At 43.3% G+C, this 25,364-nt stretch overlaps 1 long non-coding RNA gene and 1 pseudogene across 1 annotated transcript in view; one reads left to right on the plus strand and one right to left on the minus strand.

Annotated features, from left to right (window-relative positions):
- Positions 1–1,694: 1,694 nt before the first annotated feature.
- LOC106729594 overlaps positions 1,695–25,364 on the minus strand; it is a 93,352-nt gene continuing 69,682 nt past the window's right edge. The window contains exon 6 of the long non-coding RNA XR_001366005.2: positions 1,695–2,232. This is a non-coding gene — a long non-coding RNA (uncharacterized LOC106729594). The remainder of the gene's footprint in view (positions 2,233–25,364) is intronic.
- On the plus strand, positions 17,154–19,518 carry LOC116664355 (annotated as a pseudogene).

Below are 25,364 nucleotides of genomic sequence, written 5' to 3' on the forward strand. Positions count from 1 at the left end.
CCTGATTCATAGCACAAGCTCAATAAATATTTGCTGATTGATAGAGTAGTTATTTTTAAAGGAATTATATAAACTCTCTACCCTGATCTGTAAATGCCTGACGTCATTTGCAAGGCAGCAGTAGAGAGACCACTGGCATCTTAGTCCAGAGACCCAATCCTGGCCATGTCCCTGATTCATAGTGAGACGTGGAGAGGGGACATTTAAGCTTTCTGTGTCTCAGTTTCCTTACCTGTGAGAGTAGAACAACAGCACAGAGCATAGCTGCAAAGCAGACAAAACCAAATGAGATATCCAAAATACCCAACATTCAATAGGATATTACATGAATACGCGTGAGTTGTATATATATGAAAGAGACAGGAAGGCTATAAAAAGAATGCAGAATTTCATTCAGGTCTTACCTAGATAAGAAGACATATAAAAATTGAGAGACAAAATGGGAAAAAAAATGCATTTCTCTAACACCTAATTGGGAGTCGTTGGCTTTCTGGAATGCATGTAATGTGGCTATGTGGGTAGCGCACTTCACTCTTACCCACTTTGAGTGGCAGAGGCACTGCCATGATAGCAACCATGAATAAGATTTAGTGCATTCCAAAGGGGGCATGGATCAGAATCCAGTGTGAATCCTGGAGAAATCTCAATCATCAGTAACCTCAGCTAACGAGATGTCATTGCTTTCCAAGGGACACACCTCATTCAACTCTAGGAAAATTTATACTTAAGTAGAGAAACATTTAAGGAAATCAAAATTATATTTTAATATTTTTGCATTAGGGAATCTTTAAAAATTGGATATCTTATTTTTGCAAAGTTTAAGGGATTTTTGCCTTTGGCGTAACAACATTCTACTACAATTTAAAATGTATAATTACATAATTAATTTAAGACTTGGGATTTTACATCGTGAAAAATGTAACTTTTTTCGTTGTTAAGTGTTGGAACATTTACAGGGAACTATACTCATTTTATTAGTTTAATTTCATAGGTTTTTTGAAAATTACTTGAGTATTTGGGAAGGTTTTGTTTGTTAAGTGAGGAAATGGAAGTGCTTAAGAAGGAAATTAAATCTATTACATTTACAAATGCAGTTTTAAATACTCGAAAGTACTTAACAAACTAGGCTTTACAATGAGGTGAAACAGAATTCAAGGGCCCCTTAAAATGATGGCTAAAATAAGAATAACAAGATTTGTAAACTGACTTATATATAATAAATGTGACTTATATATAATAAGTATTATATAAACAATAAAATGTGTAAGCGGATCCTAAAAGTCTACAGAAAAAATCCTGTCACATGTTACAACATGGGTGAACCTTGAGGACAGTATGGTAACTGAAATAAGTCAGTCATTAAAAGACAAAAATTGTGTGATTCCTCTTATATGAGGTACCTATGTAGTCAAATTTATAGAAGCAGAAAATAGATGGGTGGGTACCAGGGGCTGGGAGGAGGTGGGAAAGGGGAGTTGTTTAATAGGTACAGAGTTTCAGATTTGCAAGATGAAAAAAGTCTGGAGGTCTGTTTTACATCAATGTGAATAGACTTAATACTAATAAATTGTACATTTTAAATGGTTATGAGGGTAAATTTTATGTTGTGTGTATGTATGTTTAATCACAGTAAAAACAACGGGAAAAAACTTTTGGAAGAATTGGGGCTTTTAAAGTATAATTTTAGTTTATTGCACATTAACATTTGAAACCCTAAATAATTATTTCCTTCATACAAAAGCCACCCTCAAAGGCATAAAAGCCTCACACTAATAATCTACATAATGGGGATGATCATGCATGACAAAATTGCTGTGAGGATTAGTGGAGATAACATTCAGAACACAAGACAAAACAGGTTCTGTTTTTAGGGGTTGCTACAAACCAAATCAAACAGACAAAAATGAGTCTCTTGCACGAATTTGAGTCCTGTGACCATCCCCGAGCCAGTTACTTTGGTCGGCAGGTCAGCTGGTTACCAATAGTGATTCATTCACATCTCCTTCCATTGGAGCTGGGGTTGGGGGTGCAGTTTCCTGGAGGACAGTGAGGGGGCTGTTACAGAAGAATGGAGGAAGTGTCCAGGGAAGGCAAACGTAACTGATCCTATGACGATGCGCTTCTCCACCCCTCTCCTCCTTTATACTGCAGGGTTCATCAGAGCTCCCAGAGCACCTCCTGCGTATCTTTCAGGTAATTCCTGCTTTTCTTCCCCACTGGAACCCTCTCCAACTTCACATACATGAAAGAGGAAATAAAAAGGTACATTTGTCAGGGAGTGAACACCTACAAAACACCTCCAAGATTGGCGTCGCCGTGCCTCACCTTTAGGCTGTTAACGTAACACTTTTACTATTGAGGCAAAAAGACCAACATCCTGAGCATATGTGACCTTCCAAGGCCAAATGAGCAAATATTTCCATATCCATAAATTTTTGTTTATAAATATATATTTATTGCCTATTTGAACACTTGGGCAAATAAAAGATTATAGCTCAGAGAAAAGAAATGTTGTTTATTGAAGCACATTGGAACATGGACAAAGATGTACTCAGGCAATTCTAGCAGGAATCAGGGGAATTAGGGCTGACTGGCTAACACTTGAAATGTGCCAGTTATTATTCTAAGTGCTTTACATGTAGGAATTTACTTCATCCTCATGACTACCCTTTGAGTTTTATTACCCCCATTTTACAGATGAGAAGACCCAGTCTCAGAGTGGTTAAGGGATGTGATCAGTTACGTGGCTTGTAGGTAGTAAAACAACCTGACTCCAGGATCCACACACACTCTCACTTACTGGGCTAGACAACTGCAGCGATCCTCTGTTTGATGCTGAAAGTACAGCTCAGAGAGATTAAGTGACTTGACCAGGCTACACAGCTGACAAATGAAAGAGCTGTGACTTCAACCCTGGATCCCTCACGCTAAGCTCTTGGCAGGAATGCAAACGCAAGAGTACTGGGTTCTTCAGGTAGAACCAGCCACAAAGATGACTTCTTTTTGTTCATTCCTGATTTACAAGTCACTCTGCTCCACTCACAAACTTTCATTTTGTCACCAGGGTTCAGTTGTGGCTGATTTTCAGAACCCACAGGGATGAAAAGAAAGCCTTACTACTATTTAGTGCAGTGGTTCTTAGCAATGGCTACATGTAGAATCACCTGGGATCACATATCAGGTGAAAACTCAGAACTACATAGAAAAAAGAAGATTGCTGGAGATGGTAAATATTTAGGTAAATAAAGAACCTCCTTTTATCTAGTTTTATTTATTAAAAAAATAATTGATTGTTTATAGAAAGAATAATTCCTTCTTGGGAAGTAAAGAAAATAGGAAAGATTGCAAATACAAAAAATTTAATTATCTCTTTTATTCTTGTCACATTACTTTCTGCTCACCATAGTCTCTCCAGCATGGCTGTGGACTACAGATTATCTTCCTGAAGCCCAGACCTTAGCATGACACTCCAACCCTGGGCAGTATTCAATTTTTACTACCTCCTTGTTAAAAATGCGACAAAGGCTATAGTACTTAATCAAGCAGTCAAAGCCTTCAGTGTTCTGGACTAACTCTGCCCACTCTTGTGTGCTGCCTCTGCCACACATAATGTGAGTCTTCCCCCCACCCACTCACCAGATACACCTTCCAGATTCTTATCTTTAAGCCTCCCCTCATTTTGTCCCTGGCATGTTTCCTGCATGACCCTCCCACACACAGGTTTTTTCAAACCTATCCCTCCTTCAAGACCAAGCTGAAGTCTGGCCTCCCTTCCCACCTTGCCTCACCCCTAGAGTAACCCCTGGAAGTGATCTTTCTCTTCCCAGGGGTCATTAATGTCTACAGAAAGACCCTGGGATCTGGAGTCAGATGAACCTGAGTTCCAGTCCCGTCTCCACCCCTAAATGGGTGAGAGACCTTGAGAACTGGCTTAACTTCAATTTCCCCATCTGCAAAACAAGGGGCAATTGTCTTAGATCACTGAGTTGCTGTCAGGATTAAAATGAAATAATGGATGTGAAATGCCAAACACTTACAGTCAATACCTAATTGTTAGTTCATACAGCTCCTTCTGTTTTAAAATGTGAGATTCAGAAGTGGACACGGTGTTCTAGGAACAATCAGAATGGCACAGTTTCCTTTATCCTGGATGCAATTTCTGTTAAGTGCAGGATAAGATCCCAATGACTTCATACTGAGCTGACAACTGTCTGAATCTTTTTTTCACATATGCTGCTGCTAAATCGCAGTTTTCCCTGTTCTCCTTGCTCTGTTGATTTTGTGGAAGCCAAGAACAAATTTTTGTCCAAGTTCACATCATACATGGAGTTCCCTCATGTGCCTATCTCTTGTCTCTGAGCACAGACAAGGAAGGGTAGGGTACCTGCTGACTTGGGGAGTTCATCCCCACATGGTGAAGGCACTGTGTTATCTGGGTGTGATTGGAGGTCTTTGCCAAAGGTCTCTGCTATTCTCAGATGACTCCCCTGCTCAAACGACTGCTACCTGCTTTGAGTTCTAACCAGTGGAGATCTGGGTGTTAGTTGGGATAGTAGGTCTTCCATCTGCTTTTCAGATGCAGAGTTTCAAATTTAGAAATGGAATGAATCACGGAAGTAATCTAGCTCAACCTTCTCATTGTACACATAAGGAAACTGATACCAGTCAAGAGCATGTTCCAAGCAGTAGGATTTCTAATTCCAAGTGAATGGTCTTCTCACTCAGTAAGGGATGACACAAAAGTTTATTCCGGGCTGTAGGACTCTCTGATTGTTTACCAAAGCATACCCAATGCCTGGCACCAAGTTTGGCCCTAATAGGCACTCTGTAAACATTTACTGAATTAATAAATGAATGTTGCCAACTCTGATCAACTGGACTGCTGGACTCTGAGGCTACTCACAGGCTTGGCAGAAAAGTGTGCTATGACCTCTTAGTGATGTCTGTCATCGTGCAGCAGGGGCAAGGTGTGAAATCCCTACACCAGACTCTGCAGCTCCTCATATACAATGGGAGACTTAGGAAGCCACTGACACCCTGGTAAGAATTAGTTTGCAAGCCACGAAGAGGTCACTTCCATCCCAAGGATCTGAGAAAAAAGCAAACAAGCTAGATACCCTAAAATTGGGGGCCCAGGGAGACTCAGGTTTGGGAATCAGGTGTTCCAACAGTCATGGTGAGGGCTGCTCCAGGTAAGCTTGGATCAAGGTTACACTCAGCATCAGTTGCATTTGCCCTGTGTGACCCCAAGAAGTGCCATACATCACCACTCCTTGTGATTATCCACAAAAGACAGATGGTGGCCTAAAGAACATTTTCTTCATTTTAACAAGGATCAAAACCGTAAACTGAAGAAGCCCCAGCCAGCAAGTAAACGAGGTTCAAAGTCAAGCTTTGGCAGGTATAGACTAGTTTCCTAGAGCTGCCATAACAAATGACCACAAACCAAGTGGCTCAAAACATCACAAATTTATTCTGGAGTCTAGAAGTCCAAAATCAAGTTGTCAGCAGGACCATGCTCCCTCTGAAACCTCAGGAGAAGATCCATCCTGGTCCCCTCCAGCTTCTGGTAGCCCCAGACACTCCTTGGCCTGTGGCAGCATCACTGCAGTTTCCGCCTGCCCTTCACGTAGCCTTCCTCCCTGTGTGTCTGTGTCTGTGTTCCTCCTTCTCTTTTTATAAGGACACCAGTCACGCTGGATTAGGGTTCATGCTAATTCAGTATGACCTCAACTTGATAACATCTGGAAGGAGCCCCATTTGCAAGTGAAGTCACATTTACAGGTTCTGGGGGTTGGGACTTCAACACATATTTCCGGGGGACACAGATCCCCCAGCAGCCGTAACAGCAGCCTGTCTTGGCCCCAGGACCACTTGGAAGGTAGGGAGAGAAGTACTGGTCAGCTAAAGTGAAGCCCTGCACCTGCCTCGACCACCTCCCACATCCTTCAGGTGAAGGTTCTTTCTGACACGGCCTGTGCCCGGATGTCACAGCTGCTCCCTAGAACTGAGGTCATCGTGATCAGACAGAGGCAGCGCCTGACCCCAAAGCTTTCTCCCTGTAGCTGTGGAATTAAACTGTGAGAAAAACAGCTTGTGCACCTTATGAACCTCGCCGACGCAGGAGTCAGGCGCCCGGCGGATCCCGGATCCACGGCTCTGAAGCTGTGAAACGTTGGATGAGGGATCCAGCGCCTCTGCTCCTCAGCTTCCTCCTCTGTGAAAGAGGACCTCTGAGCATTGTTACAGGTGTCAACGGACTAGAAATTTCAGCTGCTCAGCACAGAGTCTGGAACAGAGTTGGTGTGTTTATTGTTCCTAATAGAGTCAGCTCGAGTCCCTGGGCCCAGCTGGCTGAGTCTTCAGCACCGAGTTAAGAGCCCAGAGGCAGAAAAGACCTCTGAGGTGATGTGCCCAATTTCATTCCCACCACCAGGGGAAAAAAGGAAGACAAATAAAATGGCCATTTTAACTTATATCCTCTGCATTAATTTTTCACAGTTAACTGCTGAACTGACTAAATTCTTTTCTTTTCTTAAGGACCTTTATAAATTCCATCATTAATAAAATCAGACATTCAATTAACAGGGAACTCCGATTGGTAACTGATCGTCTCCTCGATACCGTTCTCCCCCCTCTCACGGTGCAGACTCCCTGCTTGTCCCAGGCTTGGTCCTGCTGATGTGCCTTTTCCCATTTTCCCCTCTTCTTCCCCCTACGCCTTCCAGTGCCCCCAACAAAAGCCGGAGAAGAACACGGGCTGATTCCATTAACCTCTGTCGTTGCTTAAATCTCTCTCTTAATTAACATGAGTTAATATGATTAATCAAAATAATGAGACAAACCTATTAAATTAGGGGGGTTTAAATGACAGAACTTGGCAGGACGAGGAGAAGCAAGAGGAGACATCAAAAGGGCCAGGTGGGGGTGGGAAGGCCAGAGGTGAGGCGGGCAGGGAGCTGGTGGTGAGCCCAGTCTAGCCCAGTCCAGCCCAGTCCAGCCCAGTCCTGCCCAGTCCTGCCCAGGCTTGGGGGAGGGGAAGGCAGAAGACACAGTGGAGGCTTGGAGAACTTGCTCTGGGGGACATATTCAGTGTTTGCGCCCATCTCCTTTAATCATAACTTTTCTGGGGCCTATCCAGCTTCTTCTTAGTCTCCTCCAGCTTCCGAATTCTTGGTCTCTACTCGGTGTTAGCTCTCCCTGACAGCTTTATCCTCTTCCTCCAGAGGCCAGGCTCTCAGGCAGAATGTCCAACACTCCAGCTCTGCCCTTGACAGGCTGTGAGACTTGGGGGCTGCTATTTTACCTCTCTGAGACCCAGCGAACCCATCTACGAGGATAAGAATAATCTTCCTGAGCCAGGATAACCGCTGTAAGAAGTCAGAGAGAGGCTGCGGTGCCGGGCCCACAGCAGACCTCCCCTCGAGGAGAAGTTCTTTCCTTCCTTCTTCCCCTAGCATGACGATGAAAATACATTGAGATTCCACAGCGCTTTTTAATTTCAAATATATTTCCACATGTAGTGTTCTACCAAAATTCCGGGTGGTAGGTGGGACAGCTAGGAGGCTGCAGACCAGTGAGGGTGGACCAGCATTACTGAGCACTGAATGGGCGTCAGCCCCTGTGCAAGGTCACTCAGGTCCAACAAGGTGAAGTGACTCATCTGAGACTTCTGGAACCAGCGTCTCGTAACTCCCAGGCAATGGGATTTCCATCACCTCTAAGTGCAAGTAACCAGGGTACCCACAGTGCCCCCAGGAGCCCTTTCTCTCCTGGCCATCCCCGTGCTGCGGCGGAGTCTGCCTGCAGCCCCTGCTGACTCTCCGACGCAGGATATCTGACGTCTGACAGGTGACTTGGGCTCATCATTGAATTTCTTATTCCATTGAAACTGGCCCCCGGAGCCTCTTCTGTGCTACCTTCAGTGGCCACCCAGGCAGCAGAGATGGCCACAGCCATAGCCTTCTACAGACACATCATTCAGAGAGCAAAGCCATTAGGAAAAGCCCTGAGAAAATTATTTTAGGCCTGAGACCCTCTGACAGTCCCATGGAATTATTTTTCCTTTTCACTGGGAACAAACTTTATGGGTCTCCCTAGGATCTATAGGTACCTTCCCAGAGACAGACTGAATATCTGCAACAAAGGAGAAAACAGTGTCTGAAAATCCCCTGCTAAAAGTCCTGCTTTTTACAGAATTCATATTTACTTCTTTTTATGTTTCTACAGAAGGACAGACAGAAACCTGCCCCTCTACATACCAAACAAGGTAAGAGCCATGACAGATGTCCCTGCAAACTCCCAGCTCTGCCCTGAAACACACACACACACACACACACACACACACACACACACACACACAAAGGGTCAGAACAGCCACGACTCCCTGACTCCCAGCCCCGACACTGACACTGAGCAGCCTCCATTGTTCTTGAGTGGTGTGGCTGGGTTTCACTGACCCCATCACTGAATGAGCCAGCCTGGCTCTGGGACAGGATCCTGCAGACAACTGAATGACCCCGCCTTCAGACTCAGAGCTACAAACAACACTAGTAATACCTGAGCAGCAGCAGTTGGCATTACACTTCATAGGGTGTCCTACTCACCCACCATCTATCAAGTGTCCCCCCAAAATGCAAAGGTTTAAACCCTAACATTCACTGTTACTGTAATTATAGATAGGGCTTTTAGGGAAGGAATTCAGGTTAAATGCAGTCATAAGAATACCATGGGATTGGTACTCTTATAAAAAGAGGAAGAGACACCAGAGTATTCTCTCTCACGGTGCACACACAGGGGAAAGGCCGTGGAAGGGCACAGCAAGAAGGCAGCTGTCCATAGACAGCCTAGAAGAGAGGTCCCATCGGAAACTAACCCTGATGGCACCTTGATCTTGGACTTCCAACCTGCAGAACTGTGAGAAGTAACTTCTGTTGTTTAAGCTATCCAAAATGCTGGTGGTATTTTGTCATGACAACCCGAGCAGACAAATACAGTGGGTGAGACCCTGGACCCAGGTTCTATCTTCTGGTGTCCTGTGATATCCATTTCACTATGGGTAAGCATAATAACAATAATACCTTTAAAGATAAGAATAATGATAACAAAAATATGACCTTGAGCAGAGACCACTGACAGCCTTAATTTTCGGCCTTAAGACAGCTGGCAAGTTTCTGCACTCAGATATGTGTTCCAGCCTTCCTTGGCCCTCCCAGAACCTCCTCCTCTCACAGCTGAGTGCAGCTCTGTTACACCATTTTCTACCCCCATTTACTTTGTCTCCATCACATTTATTTGTCGTCTTGCTGACCCTTGTATCCCAAGTGTCCAGCACCACACTTGGCACAAAGGAGGGGCTCATGAAATATTAAAGTCATGAAGAAGCTGGATACTGCCTTACAAATCGGGTCAAGCCTCATGATTCAAAGACGGGAAACTACACGCAAGACAAGGAAGTTTCCCATGAAGACTCCAGACACCCTTAAAACCTCAGCCCACAGAGATGTGCTAATAAACCCTTAGCTAAGTCCTTCAAAGGCAGAGACTGTGTGTGTGTGTGTGTGTGTGTGTGTGTGTGTGTGTGTGTGTGTCCTTCCCTGGTCCTTCCCTGGTCCTTCCCTCACCCAGATCAACTACTATTCTTTACCCAGTGAATGCTGCCAAAACACCAATGACTGGAAGCTTGGGACAGATTCCCAAGCTTGGGTCCCCTGGTGCTGTAGAGTCCTACAAATGTCGTTGAGATCGTCTTCACTGGTGTGCAAAAGTCATTCCCATACCTCCCCTCTGATCCCCTTGCTGCCTTCCACTATAGAGTCCAGAAAACCAGGCATTCTATTTCCCAGTTTCTCTGGTGGCTAGAGGTGGCCATGTGACCAGGTTTTGGCTATTGAAATGGGTGAACTGCTAGAGGGATCTTAGAGAAGCTACCTTTCTTAATCAGACAGAGATCTGGAGCTGCCTCTTCCTACTTAATATTGATGTGAATGACAACACAATGCCTGGAACCATAGCATCAATTTTATGGCCTTGACACAGTACACATCAGGCTAAAAAGCCAACCTTCTTGGATGGTAAAGATAGAAGAACCTCAATCTTTAATGTCATTTGAGATTGCAGACCAATCTAAAGTCTGTCTGCATCAGGAATTCTTAGGAAGAAAGCAATAAATAGCCAAGGTTTAAACCACCATTTCTGTGTTCTCAATTATCTGAAGCTAAAAAGTATTCCCAACAAATACAAATTCTTAAATTTGTGCTTTAACTTCAATGATTATCTAAAAATTAACATAAGTATATCTGAATCATCCAGAAACCCACCTTATACAACTAAATACTGTCATGATATTTTAGTACTTTTGTTTACATTAATCAACAATTTTTTGGTGCCAAATAGTGCTACAGGTATCCTTTGCTATCCAAATACTTGCTACTTGAACTCAGAAATTTAATCAAATCCATTTCAGAAAAGCAGGGCTAACATCCCTTGCGCTCTGAACTCTTGATGGTGGTTATCCAAAACTTAGGAACCAAATAGCTTTGAATAATTCAGCATCCCTTCCTATATAAAATCTCACTGTATGGATTTTGAAACTGCATAGATTTGGATTGTGAGCAATACTTGCATTTCCAGTTGTCTTGGGCTGGAGAGAAAAGAACAATGACTAGTTTAATGTGTAAATGATACGTTCATCTAAGTAAAGATCAAATCACGTTACTTCACTGTGCCCAAACACACACTAGCCTTCGTTGGAATTAGAATAGGAAAGGGATGGAACAAAAGAGTTGTTACCACACATGCAGAAAAATAGGCACAGGGAGTTCAGAAGAACCTACAGGGCAATGGTGTGCTGGAACCAGCCTGTTCCAGCTCACAAGAGCCAGCTGTTAAATTTTCAGGTATTTTGAGAGCCAGTGGTTAAACACAACTGTGATGGTAGCCAATAGCAGGGATATTTACACCACGGAAGTCAGCAAATACCACGAAGCAGGCTTTCCTTTTTTCTGGAGAGCCACCTTATCAGCACTTCACTCTCAGTAACAGTCAACTCGTATTTGCCTTGCGAGCGGCAGTCTAGTTTCAGCAAACATCATTATCTAGTCCACGAACTTAATGAGGAATTCTATTTTATGCCTTATTGGAATTAATTTGTAAATTGGGTTTAGTTTCCTGGTTCATATAAAAATTATAAGCATAAATAGCGTACACTTAGTTTCATGTCTGTATATATCTAGATACTATTATATTAATACTAATTTGGCGGGAAGGGTATAGCTCAAGTGGTAGAATGCATGCTTAGTCCATGAATGTGGTCCGAGGTTCTGGGTTCAACCCCAGCACCTCCATTAAAAAAAAACTAATAACAAATAAACCAATAGACCTAATGACCTCCCCCTAAAATAAAATAAAACAATTTTTTAAATTACATGTATAAAAATAATAATTTTTAAGTTAAAACTGTGTGTTGGCAAGAAATTTTTTATTCACGCAAGTGTCAGAAATACTGATCAAAGCCCGTTAAAATGAATAATCCCGCACAAGACCCTTTAGGATCTGACCCCAACCTGACTTTCCCCATCTTGAACTCCCTGCTGCAGCCAAACTGGTCTCTCCCTGCCCCTTCAGTACATTTCTCAGGGCTGCGGCATTTAAAAGAGATAATAGGAATGGAAGTACAGTGCCCACACTCCACCCCTCTACCCTGTACCCTAACTCCATACATCCTGACTCAGAGTCCTCCTCCCCTATGGAAATGCCCCTGATCACTTCTCAGCACATACTGCTGAGTGTGTTTGATTTTATCAATTGATACCACTCACTTCCTTGACCAGAGAGCAAGCAGTTGCAGGCAGTAAAGTTCTAAGGAACCCTATAGATCCTTCTGTCAACTTGCCTCCACCTCCAAATTTACTCAAATTCTTATACCTCTTTCCCTTCTGTGCCATAAGGAAGACGTTTTCTTTCCAAGCCAGCTCCTCCACCAATGGTCCTGAGCACAATCATCCCCACTTCTCCTGCAGATTTGACCTATCAATTCTCCTCTTTCTGTTTTGTGTCTGTAATTTCTTTTCTCCAAACTTTCTCCCTTCACTTTGAGTATCCTCCATTCGTAAAGTAAAATAAAAATTCACTGATATGCATCAATGATGCTTTCAACTGCATGTAACAGAAAATTCAACTAAAATGGTTTAAATAATCATAAAATGGTATAAACAATCATAAAATGTATTGTATACATAAGTGTATACAATAAATGTAGTCATGAAAAGTCTGGATGCAGGACAGTCTCCAGGTGTCATTAAGATGAGGGTTCAGCTCTCTGTCCTCAGACTGGCTTCTCTCATTGTGGTTTTCCATGGACACCCCTTGACCAGTTTAATTGGACAACAAAGCCAAGTGTCCATCCCTGGACAATAAGTAACAGTGATCAAGGGAATGCCCTGCCCTGATGGACTTAAGCTTCTGTTCTTGAGCCTATCAATGGCAGACAGGAATGAGATTACTGTGATTGGCTTAGATTAATCAGTATCCACTTCTGGGACTCTGAATCAAAAAGGTTTCATTGGGGTAGGACAGAAGCCTTAACAAAACTGGGGTTCTCTCAGGAAGCAAGAAGTCGGGGAACAGAAGCTTGGAAGACAACCAACAGGCCCATCGTTCCACTTCCCTCACTCCTAGCTACTGTTCTCTCTCTTTTTCTCAATGCCCAGTCTTCTTTAAGGAGACATCACACTTACTGTCTTCACCACCCAGTGCATTGCAATTCAGTTTCCATTCCTGCCATTTACTAAAATCTCTCTAGTAAGTCACTGGTGTCCTAATTTGGCCCCTCTCCAGGCTCTGACACCCCACCAACTCCCCTCTTCACCCCCTTCCACCCATCACCCAACTCATAACCTTCAGATGATCACTCCATCCTCTCCCACAACATGCCCCTCCTCACTCAACAATGGTTATTCCACAATCATTTCTTAAGCATCTACATCTGCCAATTCAGTATATCCAGCACATAATACTTTGCAAATTACTCTTGAATGCATGGTTTAGTCTCCTCATTTTTCAACTCCACCACTGTGATAACTTCCCAACTGGTCCCTCCGCTTCACGTCTCTCCCCATCAGCAATCTGTCTTTCTTGCTCACAAGTGTGATCGCACCAAATGCAAGTCTGATCATCATAGGCCCCTGCTTCCATTTCTCTTCCAAGAGAAAGCCCCAAATCCCCAGAGTGGCATTCAGGGCTATGGTAATCTGGTCTCACCAACCTCTTTGTCTGTAGCCCATCCCTTCCCCTCATATTTTATACTCTGAACATGATGAACTACTCTTTTACAAACACACTATGAGCTTTCTTAATTTGGAGTTTTGCTCATATTCCATTTTTAACTAAAATGTCCTCTTCTACTCATTTTTCAAAACATAGGCTCCACCTCACCTCCACAGTGAAGTTTTCTCCAAGGCCAAATCACGCACATCCTTTGTGGCCCCAGAGCACTCTGTCCATATCAATAATAAGCCATTGTCAGAACACATCACAGTTAGGTTAATACTCACAAATTCTTGCAGGAATTTCTAAATCATTATTCTGTACTAAGCACAAACCCCTGGCAATCCATGGGCAATATATGATTGAACAATTGAACTGAACTAATTATTTCAACCTCCCCATTTTACAGATAGGGAAACTGAGAGGTAAAGAGGAAGTGACTCGCAATGGTCATTCTGTGTATGTAATCATCATTCTTTTGCTGCAAGTAGGAAAAAAGGGAATTTTTTGGCTCACTGAAATGAAATTTCTCTCTTCAAGCACAATTTCTGTCTAAAGATTCAAAAAGCATCATCAAGACCCAATTTTGGGGGGTTAGGTATAGCTCAGTGGTATAGTGCATGCTTAGCATGCATGAGGTCCCAGGTTCAATCCCCAGTACCTCCATTAAATTTTTTTTTAATAAATAAAACTTAAGAAAAAAAAGACCCAGTTTTTTTTTTTTTTAGCTCTGCTCCCCTCTCTGCTGGCTTCATTCTCTGATCCTATGTCAGAACAAAGCAGTTGCCAACATCTCCAGCCTAAACTACTCCACACCCAGGTTTATATCAGTAGAAAACAGAACAAGGTTTGATGCTCATTTAAGCAAAAATCCCAACACTTGTTCTAATTACAACTTGAGTCACATATAGTACCATGACTGGTCAGTTGTAGGGCACACATCCATCCATGGAGCTATGGATAGAATCAGTTCCACCAAAGCATGTGAACTGTAATTCCCTCTGGGAAAACACTGTCCAATAGCGCTTCCTATGATGATGAAAATATTCATATCTGTGTCGTCCAGTATGGCAGCCACTAACCACAAGTGGCTACTGAGCACTCATAATGTGGCCAGTGTAGATGAAAAGCTGAATTTTTAAATTTAATTTTAATTAATTTATATTTAAATTTAAATAGCAACATGTGCCAAGTGGCTACTACACTGGGCAGAACAGCTGTAGGAGAGATAGGCGGGAATTCTGCACGGTCCTATATAGAAGCCTCTAGCCACATATGGCTATTGCTTCACAAGGAATATCTACATCCTGGCTACTGTAAATGTGAAGTTCTCAAAAACCCTCTGAGGATGGACTGCTTCAGAATAGCCTGGATGTTTCGTTTTTTAAATTCAGATTTTCAAGTTTACTCCAAAATGAGATATTCTGATTATCACTAGACCAGAAGTAGGACCTGGGAATTTTTATTTTAAATCTCCTTAAGTGATTGGGATGCACAGCCAAGTTTAAGACTCAGTGCTGTTAGAGACGGGAGCTTATGGAGGGCAGTCAGTGGCATTCCTGTGGCCATAACATTATTTTGAGTCTCAGAGTTCTCAAAGTAGGAGAGTGCAGAAGTCTTCCTTCCTTCCTTCCATCTTTCCATTAGCCATACCTTGAACATCTCCTAAGTATAATTTGCAGTGTTAGATACCTTACATCACTGTTTCATTCATTCACACATTCATTAAATATCTTCCATGTGCCAAGTGCTCAGCTCCAGAAATTAAAAAATTGAACAAGAAAGACAGGATCTTTTCCCATCTGGAAAGTAAGACAATATTGATGAACTATTTTGCTAAACTATGGGTGTTTAGAAATGGAAAGTGCAAAGCAGGGGCTCCAACACATCTAGAGGAGACTGGAGGATGAGGCATAGTGAGGGGGCTGGGGTGAGGGTGTGTGGTCCAGGAAGAGGGACCAACAAAAGGTTTGAGGTAGAGGTGTGACCTGCTCAGATTTGCATTTTCAAAAGATCCCTGTGCTGAACCAAGTGGCCCAGCTTCCTCTCACAAGTGGCATCCACTGCTCCCTAACTCCACCTCTGTCTGCCTTTCATATCCTTACTCCCCATAAGAGATTCTGATCAGGTCAGTTTATCACAATCCAATACAGAGGCATCCAGGGGCAGTCATATGCCAGGCTCCTCATGGGCCTTCCCTGTGATTACTGTCTCCTAAGGACCACCTTTTCCTTGGTCACTGATTCCTGCTTTCAGGACACAAGACATGGCCACTTCATTCAGATTGATGAGGACTTAGGGTTTCAGGTAACTCCAGGACAGCCACTGGAGCTAAGCAGAGATGACTGAGGTTAGAGGATGATTGCTTTTAGAGATTCTCTCAGGTCACTGACCAGGCAAAGAACTAGAACCAGTACTTTCCACACTTACTTCAGCTTTGTTTTATTTTTATTTTTTGTCTATTTTTTTTTAATGGAGGTACTGGGGATTGAACCCAGGGCTCTGTGCAGGCTAAGCACACACTCTGCCACTGAGCTACACCCTCCCACATAGCTTTGTTTTCTGAGGAAAAAGAAAGAAAGTCTTTCAGAAGAACAAAGTTAGAGGACACCATCTGATTTCAAGACTCATCATAAAGCTATAGTAATCAAGATAGTAAGATCCTGGCATCAATATAGAGAAATAGATCAATGAAACAGAATAGAGAATCCATAAATAGATCTACACATGTGAACAGCTGATTTTTGAAAAGAATAAAAATGCAATTTGGTGGAGAGAATATAGTCTTTTAAACAAATGGTGCTGGAACAATTGAATATTCACATGGAAAAAAACTGAACTTCAATCCATACCTCCCATCATACCCAAAAATTAACTCAAAATAGATCATAGTCCTAAATGGAAAACCTAAATCTATAAAGCTTCTAAAAGAAAACCTATGAAAAACCTTTGTGATCTAGGTTGACAAAGTTTTTTTTTTTTTAGATAAAACACCAAAAGTATGATCCTTTAAAATTTTTTTAAAAAGATAAGTTGGACATTGTCAAAATAAAAAAACTTTCAGTCTTTGAAAGACACTGTTAAGAGAATGAAAAGGCAAGCCACAAACTAGGAGAAAATATTTGTAATCAGATATCTGATAAAGGAAATGTGTCCAAAACTCAATAATAAGAAAATGAAGAAGACAATAAAAAAAAAAAATAAGCAAAAGATTTGAACACACATTTTAGCAAAGAAGATATACAGATGGCAAATAAGCACACAAAAAAGATGTTCAACTATCTTTAGTTGAAAACTAAACTATCATTATTAGTCACTAATGATAATTAAAGAAACCTAAATGATTATTAGTCATTAGGAAAATGCATGTTAAGATCACCCACCTATTAAAATATCTAAATTTAAATTTAAAGGAATGACCATAGCCTATGTTGGCAAGAATGTGGTGCAAATGGAATGCTCTACCAGTTTGGAAAACAGTCTGGTAGTTTCTAAAACCAACCAAACAGAAAACCATATACCTAATATTTGACCCAGCCACTTTACTCCTAGATATTTACAGAAGAGAAATGAAAATATATGTTCATACAAAGGCTTGTAAATGAATGTTCATAGAAGCTTTATTTATAATAAACAAAAAATGGAAACAACCCAATGTCATCAGCAGGTGAATGGAGAAATAAATTCTAGTACATACAATGGAATACTCCCTAGCAATGGAATGGAATGGACTTTTCCTGCATATTTAAATGAATCACAAAATAATTATGCTGAGTGAAAGAGTAAGACAAAAAAGAATATGTACTGTATGTTTTCATTTATGTAGAGTTCTGGAAAATGCAAACTAATCTATAGTGACAAAAAGCAGATAGCTGATTGGCTGGGGATGGGGTGAGGAAGAGAGGGACAGAAGGGGATGATACGAAAGGGCATAAGGAAACTTAGAGTGGACAACGGATATATTCATTATCTTGATTGTGGTCATGGTTTCATGGGTATATGAATATGTTGAAACATCAAATTGCACACTTTAAATATGTGCCATTTTTTTATACATCAGTAAAATTATTTTTATTTGTCTTTTCCTGCCTGACTTATTGTCATTTATATGTGGAATCTGAAAAATAGAACAAATGGATCTCCCCTTCCCCCGGCCTGGGAGGCTGGCGAGCCGCGAGTCGCTGGGCGCGCGGCGCTTTCTCGGCGCGCCTCGCACGGGCTCAGCTGGTGGACAGTCTTGGCCAGCAGCTGCGAGGGCTAGACCCCAGGGATGAGGTGCCCAGGGGAGATGCGAGCCCCGCGGGCCTCCCTCTGACCTGTCGCTGAAGCACGCCCCCCCGCCCCAGGCCCAGCATGTGCCTGTTGGTGCAGAGGGCGCTGCTGGCAGCTGGCTTCGCCCTGGCCCTGGTGCTGGTGGTCCAGCTAGGGCAGCAGGTGCTGGAGTGCCAGGAGGTGCTGGGAGGCCCACGGGGCCCCCAACAAGCCATGCAGCCAGAGGAGGAGGACCTGGTGACGGTGGGCGCGGACCACGTGTAGTACTACTACGGCAAGGCCATGCTGCTCATCTTCGTGGGGGTCGTGCCCCGGAGCGGCACTACACTGATGCGCGCCACGCTGGACGCCCATCCCGAAGTGCGCTGTGGCGAGGAGACCTGCAACATCCCCCGCGTGCTGGCCATGCGCCAGGCCTGGTCCCAGTCCGGCCGGGAAAAGCTGCGGCTGGACGAGGTGGGTGTGACGGACGAGGTACTGGACGCCGCCATGCAGGCCTTCATCCTGGGGGTGATCGCCAAGCACGGCGAGCCTGCCAGCGTCCTCTGCAACAATGACCCCTTCACACTCAAGTCATCCGTCTACCTGTCACGCCTGTTCCCCAACTCCAAGTTCCTGCTAATGGTGCGGGACGGCTGGGCCTCCATGCCCTCCATGATCACCCGCAAGACCACCATTGCCGGCTTCGAGCTCAGCAGCTACCGCTACTGCCTCACCAAGTGGAACAAGGCCATTGAGGTGATGTATGCCCAGTGCATGGAGGTGGGCAAGGACAAGTGCCTGCCCGTGTACTACGAGCAGCTGGTGCTGCACCTCCGGCGCTCCCTCAAGCTCATCCTCAGCATCGCCTGGAGCGACGCCGTCCTGCATCACGAGGACCTCATCGGCAAGCCTGGGGGCGTCTCTCTGTCCAAGATCGAGCGATCCACAGACCAGGTCATCAAACCCGTGAAACTGTAAGCTCTCTCCAAGTTGACCGGCCACATCCCCAGGGATGTGATGAGGGACATGGCCCAGATCGCCTCCATGCTGGTTTGGCTGGGCTACGACCGCTATGCAAACCCACCCAACTACAGCAATCCTGACCCCATTGTCGTCAACAACACACACCGGGTCTTGAAAGGGGACTATGAAACACCAGCCAATCAGAAAGGATATTTGCAGGTGAACGAGAACAGTACCTCCTCCTGCTTAGGAAACTCATGATTTCCAGATCTCTGCAAATGGCTTTGTTGCAGGAAGAGAAGAAACTTTGCATTCGAGTGGAAATCGGACCTCTAATCCAAGCATATTGCTTGCTATTAATCGCCAAATCAGGACTGCTCGTGAGAAACGTATTTGGATGTATTTGCAAAAAGCTGAACATTGAAAACTTAACCTTAAAACACTCTATCTTAGGACAATCTTGGGTAGAGAAGCAACAGTGTGGAAGAGTCCAGCTTTTGAAACTTAGATATTTTATGTGTTTCCCCCTCAAGAACTTTTTTTTTTTTTTTTTTTTTTTTTTTTTTGTTGAAGAAAGGGATTTGCCATCCTCCTTAATTTGCAGGACTGCCTTGGTGGCTTTGTTTGCCGGGACAAGGCCCACCACCTACCTGTGCCTCTCCCGTTAACCCTTAACTTTTGAATTCAGAGAATCTATGTAAGAATTTAATATATGAGGCTTTCTTTGATTCCTCCTCAGTTCTATTCAGTTTCACAGAGGAAAAAAATACATATCATTTGAATCAACTGAAAAAAATAAAATAAAATAAAATAAAACAAAACAAATGAATGAATATAACAAAAGAGAAACAGACTCACAGATATAGAGAACAAACTAGTGGTTAACTGGGGGGAAAGCAGGGGGAGGGGCAAAACAGAGGTAAGGGATTAAGGGACACAAACTACCATGTAAAAATAAATAAGCTACAAGGATATATTGCACAGCACAGGGAATATAGCCAGTATTTTATAATAATTTTTAATGGAGTATAATCTATAAAAATACTGAATCACTATTTTTACAACTGAAGCTAATATAATATTGTAAATCAACTGATTTCATACTTCAATTTTTTAAAAGTGAAACAAAATTAAAATAGTCTTTAAAAGAAGGATCCAGGAAAAACAAACCAAAACAGGGCCTTTCTAACCTATGTGCTCTCTGTCACTCTCATCCATCACAGAATTTACTTGCTACTGAAAAGTGGGGGCCCTGTTTTCTTCCCCCATGATCCAGTCACTTATAATTAAAGAGCAGTCTTGTGGGGGATAAGCCTGGGTGAGAGAGAGAAAGAAGATGGGCAAAGGATTCTTCACCAAAGTCAAGTCAACTCCTTGGCAAAGTCCCTGGAGTCAAACAGACCTGGGTATAAATTCTGGCTTGGTGACTTCACAGGTTTTTTAATCCTTAACCTCTCTAAACCTGTCTTTCTTTACCTGCAAATGGGATCATAATACCTCAGAAAGGATGCTGGGAAGATTAAGTGAGATTCTATTTGTAGAGACCTACATCAGACCTCATATGGAGTAAGTGCTTCCTCCAACCACAGAGGCAGCATCTAGAAAGGGGAAGGACCTGGACTTCAAAAATTGAAAAATTTGGGTTTTAGTCCCAACTCTGCACCAACCTCTTACAAGATCATGAAGCCCTTCCACATCCAGGCTGGAGAGAACAACAGACAGAACCTATCAGTTCACTCCACAAAGTTCTCGAAGCCCTCATTGAAAATTCAGTTAGATCAGGAATCAGCACACTGTAGCTCTTGGGCCAAATCCAGCCCACTATCTTTTTCCTTTTTAATTGAGGTACACTCAGTTTATAATGTTGTGTCAATTTCTGGTGTACAGCATAATGTTTCAGTCATACATACATATATTTGTTTTCATATTCTTTTTCATTATAGATTACTACAGGATATTGAATGTAGTTCCCTGTGCTATAGAGTATATAAACTTATTGTTTATCTACTTTATGTATAGTAGTTAGTATCTGTAAATCTCAAACTCCCAATTTATCCCTTCCCACTCATTTCCCACCCTGGTAACCATAAGTTTGCTTTCTATGTCTGTGAGTCTGTTTTGTAGATAACTTCATTTGTGTCTTTTTCTTTTTTTTAAGATTCCACATATAAGTGATATCATATGGTATTTTTCTTTCTCTTTCTGGCTTACTTCATTTAGAATGATGATCTCCAGGTCTATCCATGTTGCAGCAAACGGCATTATTTTATTCTTTTTTATGACTGAGTAGTATTCCATTGTGTGTGTGTGTGTGTGTGTGTGTGTGTGTGTGTGTGTGTGTGTGTGTGCGTGTATCACAACTTCTTTATCCAGTTGTCTTTTGATGGACATTTAGGTTGCTTCCATGTTTTGGCTATTTTAAATAGTGCTGCTATGAACACTGGGGTGCATGTGTCTTTTCGAATTAGAGTTCCCTCCAGATATATGCCCAGGAGTGGGATTGCTGGATCATATGGTAAGTCTATTTTAGTTTTTTAAGGAATCTCCATACTGCTCTCTATAATGGCTGCATCAATTTAACATTCCCACCGACAGTGTAGGAGGGCTCCCTTTCCTCCACACCCTTTCCAGCATTTATTGTTTGGAACCCACTACCTTTATTTCTACAACCCACAAGCTAAAAATGTTTTTTACATTTTAAATGGTTGAAAAAACTTCTTTAAAGAATAACATTCTGTAACGTGTGAAAATTATATAAAATTCAAATTCCATTGTCCATTAATTAAATTAATTGAAATATAGCCACTCCCATTTGTTTACAAGTCTGTGGCTGCTTCAAGATACAAAATCAGAACAGAGTAGTTGCAACTCTGACCACACAACCTGCAAAGCCTAACCCTTTACTACCTGCCCTTTCACAGAACAAGTCTGCAGACTCCTGAGTTAGATTTCAGAACCAACCTGCTTGTCTGGCTACTCGCTCAGCTCCCCACAGATAAGTATTCAATGTGTTGAGATTTGATGCTATGCCTTTAACTTTTATGGGGTTCATTAGAAACATACATCTGAATGGAATTTTTGTGTCTTTTGCAATATTTTCTTGAATTTTATGCCTGGAAAAGAGTTTGTCTTCAACTGACCTGATGTACATCATTTTATTACTCCAGTGTAGCTGGCATATTGTAAATGGTAAACAGAAAATTTTTAGATTATTTTAAATAATATTAACAGACAGTTCTTCATTTTAAGGATTATTCATTCATGTATGTGTTTACCCCATATTTGTGGTGATGGTGGTTTCCATTTATGAAAATATCATAAATTTAATTAAAATTAAATTAAATGTTTAATGTAATTAAATGAAATAATTTTACATATTTTTTAAAATAGCAAGTAAGTAACAATTTGAGTAGATCTACAGGAAAAAAGGAAAAAAGTGTGACAGCTGTTCAAGAATGAAAGAAGTTTGGAAAATACCATATTGGATAATAGAAGCAACATGTTTTCCTTTTTACTATCGTTGCTAGGAAACTCAGGATTAAAGGCAATGCCCATTTGCAGTAATATCCAGGAATCTGTAATCTATCTCATCCTACTCCTTTGCATCTGCCTTTACTAGAGCAATGACCACACCAGATAGTTCCTGTTAGCTCAATTTGTCTGTCTTCTAAGCGAAATGGGAGCTTTGTACCCATCTCATCATGTCTGTATACTCAGTTCTAGCACATGCTAGACACACAGAAAGGAGTGTGACATTAACAAAGAAATGAAGGGATAAAAGGATGCAGGAATGGTAGTGTTTATTTCCCTATTTTTTTTTTTTAACAAGTAACTGAGAAGGATTTTAGACAGGAAGTGGGAGAGAGGGTGAGGGAGTCAGCCGACCTTGGGGCGAGGATACTTGTGAAACTCTGACTGCCTGGTCTCCTTTGAACTCTCAAGAGCAGGTCCACCAATTGTCTGCTGGGGTCAGGGGTGGAACTAGAGGCTGGTAAGAGTGCTTAGTATATTCTGGGCATTGTATCTGCCTGCAGTATCTCACAGTATCTCAGTCAATCTACATACATAACAAACCTGTCCAAGTACATGTTATTATTATTATTCCCATTTGGTGATGATATTCAGGCTTAGAGACTTGGGGATTTCAGGGAGCAATAAAATATCAAAAAAAAAAATCAGGAATGGCATCCATATAGATGTTGCAAACACCTAGGTCAGTAGGCAAAACTACCACCTACCATAACCCTTATTTCTTAAAGAATGGACATTTTAACAATTTTTAAAAGGTTTAGAGGAAACGACCTCTGAATAAGGAACAATTCTTTACATTTAAAAAAGTTAGCTTTAAAAGAAACCACCACATTGTCCTTTAAAGAAAAATTTAACATGAAATGAGGTAGGATGAGTTTAGGAAGCTCCTACAGTAGATTATAGGGAAAGGAACTCAGGAGTACCGAGCAAAGCTTCGAGGTGGGGCAGAGGTGGGCACGCCTGCCGTGGAGAGCCCCCTAGTACACACCTGGGGCAGCACTCAGGACAGAACCTGGGGAGGCTTCCAAACAAGATATTGGAGATGTCAGATGCTTGTATCCACACAGGCATCTGCCCAGCATCCTAGAGAAATAGGATTTCAAATCTATAATATGCCTGTGAGATCACCCCAACCCACCTTCGATGTTGCGGAGAAGGAAATTCAGTCTCAGAGAGATTAAACTGCTTCACAGAAGCACAAAGCTGCCTGTTGCAGAGCCAGGATTCTAACTCCAGTCTCCAACCTCCCAATCAGCACATCTTCCACCACATCACTGGTACCTGCCAGAGGACAAAGCTCTGCAGGAAGGATGCTACTCTATCTACAAGGGCATCTACTTCTAAGGGTGGGGTATGGTGGTTTGCCTGTCTGCAAGGTACTGGAAGGACACACTTACTGGGAAACGACAGCCCCCCTCTCCCCAGTTTCCACAAACATGCATGAACAGGCACCAAATCTTGAAGGTGCTGAGGACCTACGTGGTGAGAACAAGAAGTCCCTCAACCCAGGAGACGCTGGCTGAGCTGTCCAAACGCTGGGCAGTAGCCCAGGGGTTGGGACTCAGGGCTGTCGAGAGTGTGCATTCCTCGAGCTCTGCCCCTGATACCAGTGCTCACTGGACGTGCTGGCCAGAACTCAGGGGACACAGTGGGTTGACCTGCTCCATTTCCCGTCTTCCCATTCCTCCTCAACCCACTGACACCTGACTCCCACTACTTTCCTAAAACTACTCCCACAGAGGTCATCAATTCCCTTTGAGTAGCCAAAGGCAAAGACCCCCTTTCAGTACTCAATCCTCAGGACCTCTGCTCAGCGCCTGACCACCTTTACATACATTGCTGCATATTGTAAGCTAACGGCATCCCCATCCACCCAAGAGCATGTGCCAAACAGTTCCATTATGCTTGACTCCTTGCTCCACCCCTCCTTTCCAAGCTCTTGGCCTGTCCCATCCTTTCTTCCAACAAAGACCCGCCCAGCACTCCCGGCCCCTCTGGGAGCCCTGCGGCCCTCACCTAGGCCTTCCTGACGCTCCTGGGTGTGGCATCAGCTTCATTCTCTCCTCTCCTCCCCTCTCCAGTCCTGCTCCCCAGGGCTGCTGCTTCCTTTCTGAAATGGGCCAGTGGACCACGGTCAAACCAAGGAGGAGTCAGGTCCACCTACCACCTGTTTTTGTATTTTTTAATGGTTATATAAGCACCTATGTCATACCCTCGATTTTCGTCTTAGGCCACAAAGCCTAAAGTGTTTCCTCTCCGGCCCTTCCCAGAAACAGTCTGCCGACCTCCGTTACAACCCAGCACTGGCTGCTGCCTTACTTCTCGCCTCTACTGACCGTCAGAGCTGCTCAGAGCTCCCTGAGGCGCTGGCTGAAATGCAGACGTCTTCTGGGCCTCACCAGCTAAAGATTCCATTTCAGTGGGTCTGGGGTGGAGTCTGGAATCTGCGTTCTAACCAACAGTCACTGCACATACCACAGGTGGTTCTCATGTAGTTCTAATCGTAGGGCCAAGGTCCTCACCTTGTGAACTTCTGCTCTAACTATAGGGACCACGTGAAGTTCACACAAAGACCACATCTTCCCACACCCCCACCCCTGTAACAAACAAATACTGTCACTCCCTCCTCTGTCCTGCTCCACGGAGCACCTGTCCCTCTACAGCCCAGATGATGTGTATCCGTGTCTGTCTCAGTAGCCACAAGCAAGCTCCTCGTGGAAGGCCCCACTTTCCTGTGCCCCCAGCCCCCACAGAGAAGGCCCTGATCAACACTCGATGAGTCAATGAACACAGGGACTTGCTCCAAACTGCCACATGACGCAGTGCAAAGTCAGGTCTGGAGTCCCAACACTGAACCCCTAGCCAGGTGACCTTCGTGCCCATCCATCTACTGCGAGAGCAGAGCAGCTCAGAGCAAGGGCCGGCCTGGGTGTGAATCCAGCTCTGCGACCTTGGGCAACGTGCACATGCTCTCCGAGCCTCATTACATCATCGCTAAGATGAGAAAGATGACACTAATAGCACTTACCTCACAGAGCTGCTCCAAGGCTTAAATGAAATAATCCACAGAAACTCATCAGCACATAGGAAGCATTGATGCCTGTTAATTACGGTTGTTGTTCCATCATCTTCCTTTGTCTACAACAGGCAAGTGCCCGAGGGGACAGGAAGCCTAGGCCTTTCACTAGAGAGGGAGCAGTGGGGACTGTTCAGACTTGCACCCTAGGGTTGTCACTGGAATCCCACAGGAAGTCACCAACCAGGGAAGCCCTGTCAAGTGACTCAGTACACTAGGAATAGGCCGACCCTGGAACCCTTAAAGCTCAGGACCCCAGCTCCTAGGCCAACAG

This window comes from Camelus ferus, chromosome 6, assembly GCF_009834535.1.
Source record: "Camelus ferus isolate YT-003-E chromosome 6, BCGSAC_Cfer_1.0, whole genome shotgun sequence".
NCBI lineage: Eukaryota > Metazoa > Chordata > Mammalia > Artiodactyla > Camelidae > Camelus > Camelus ferus.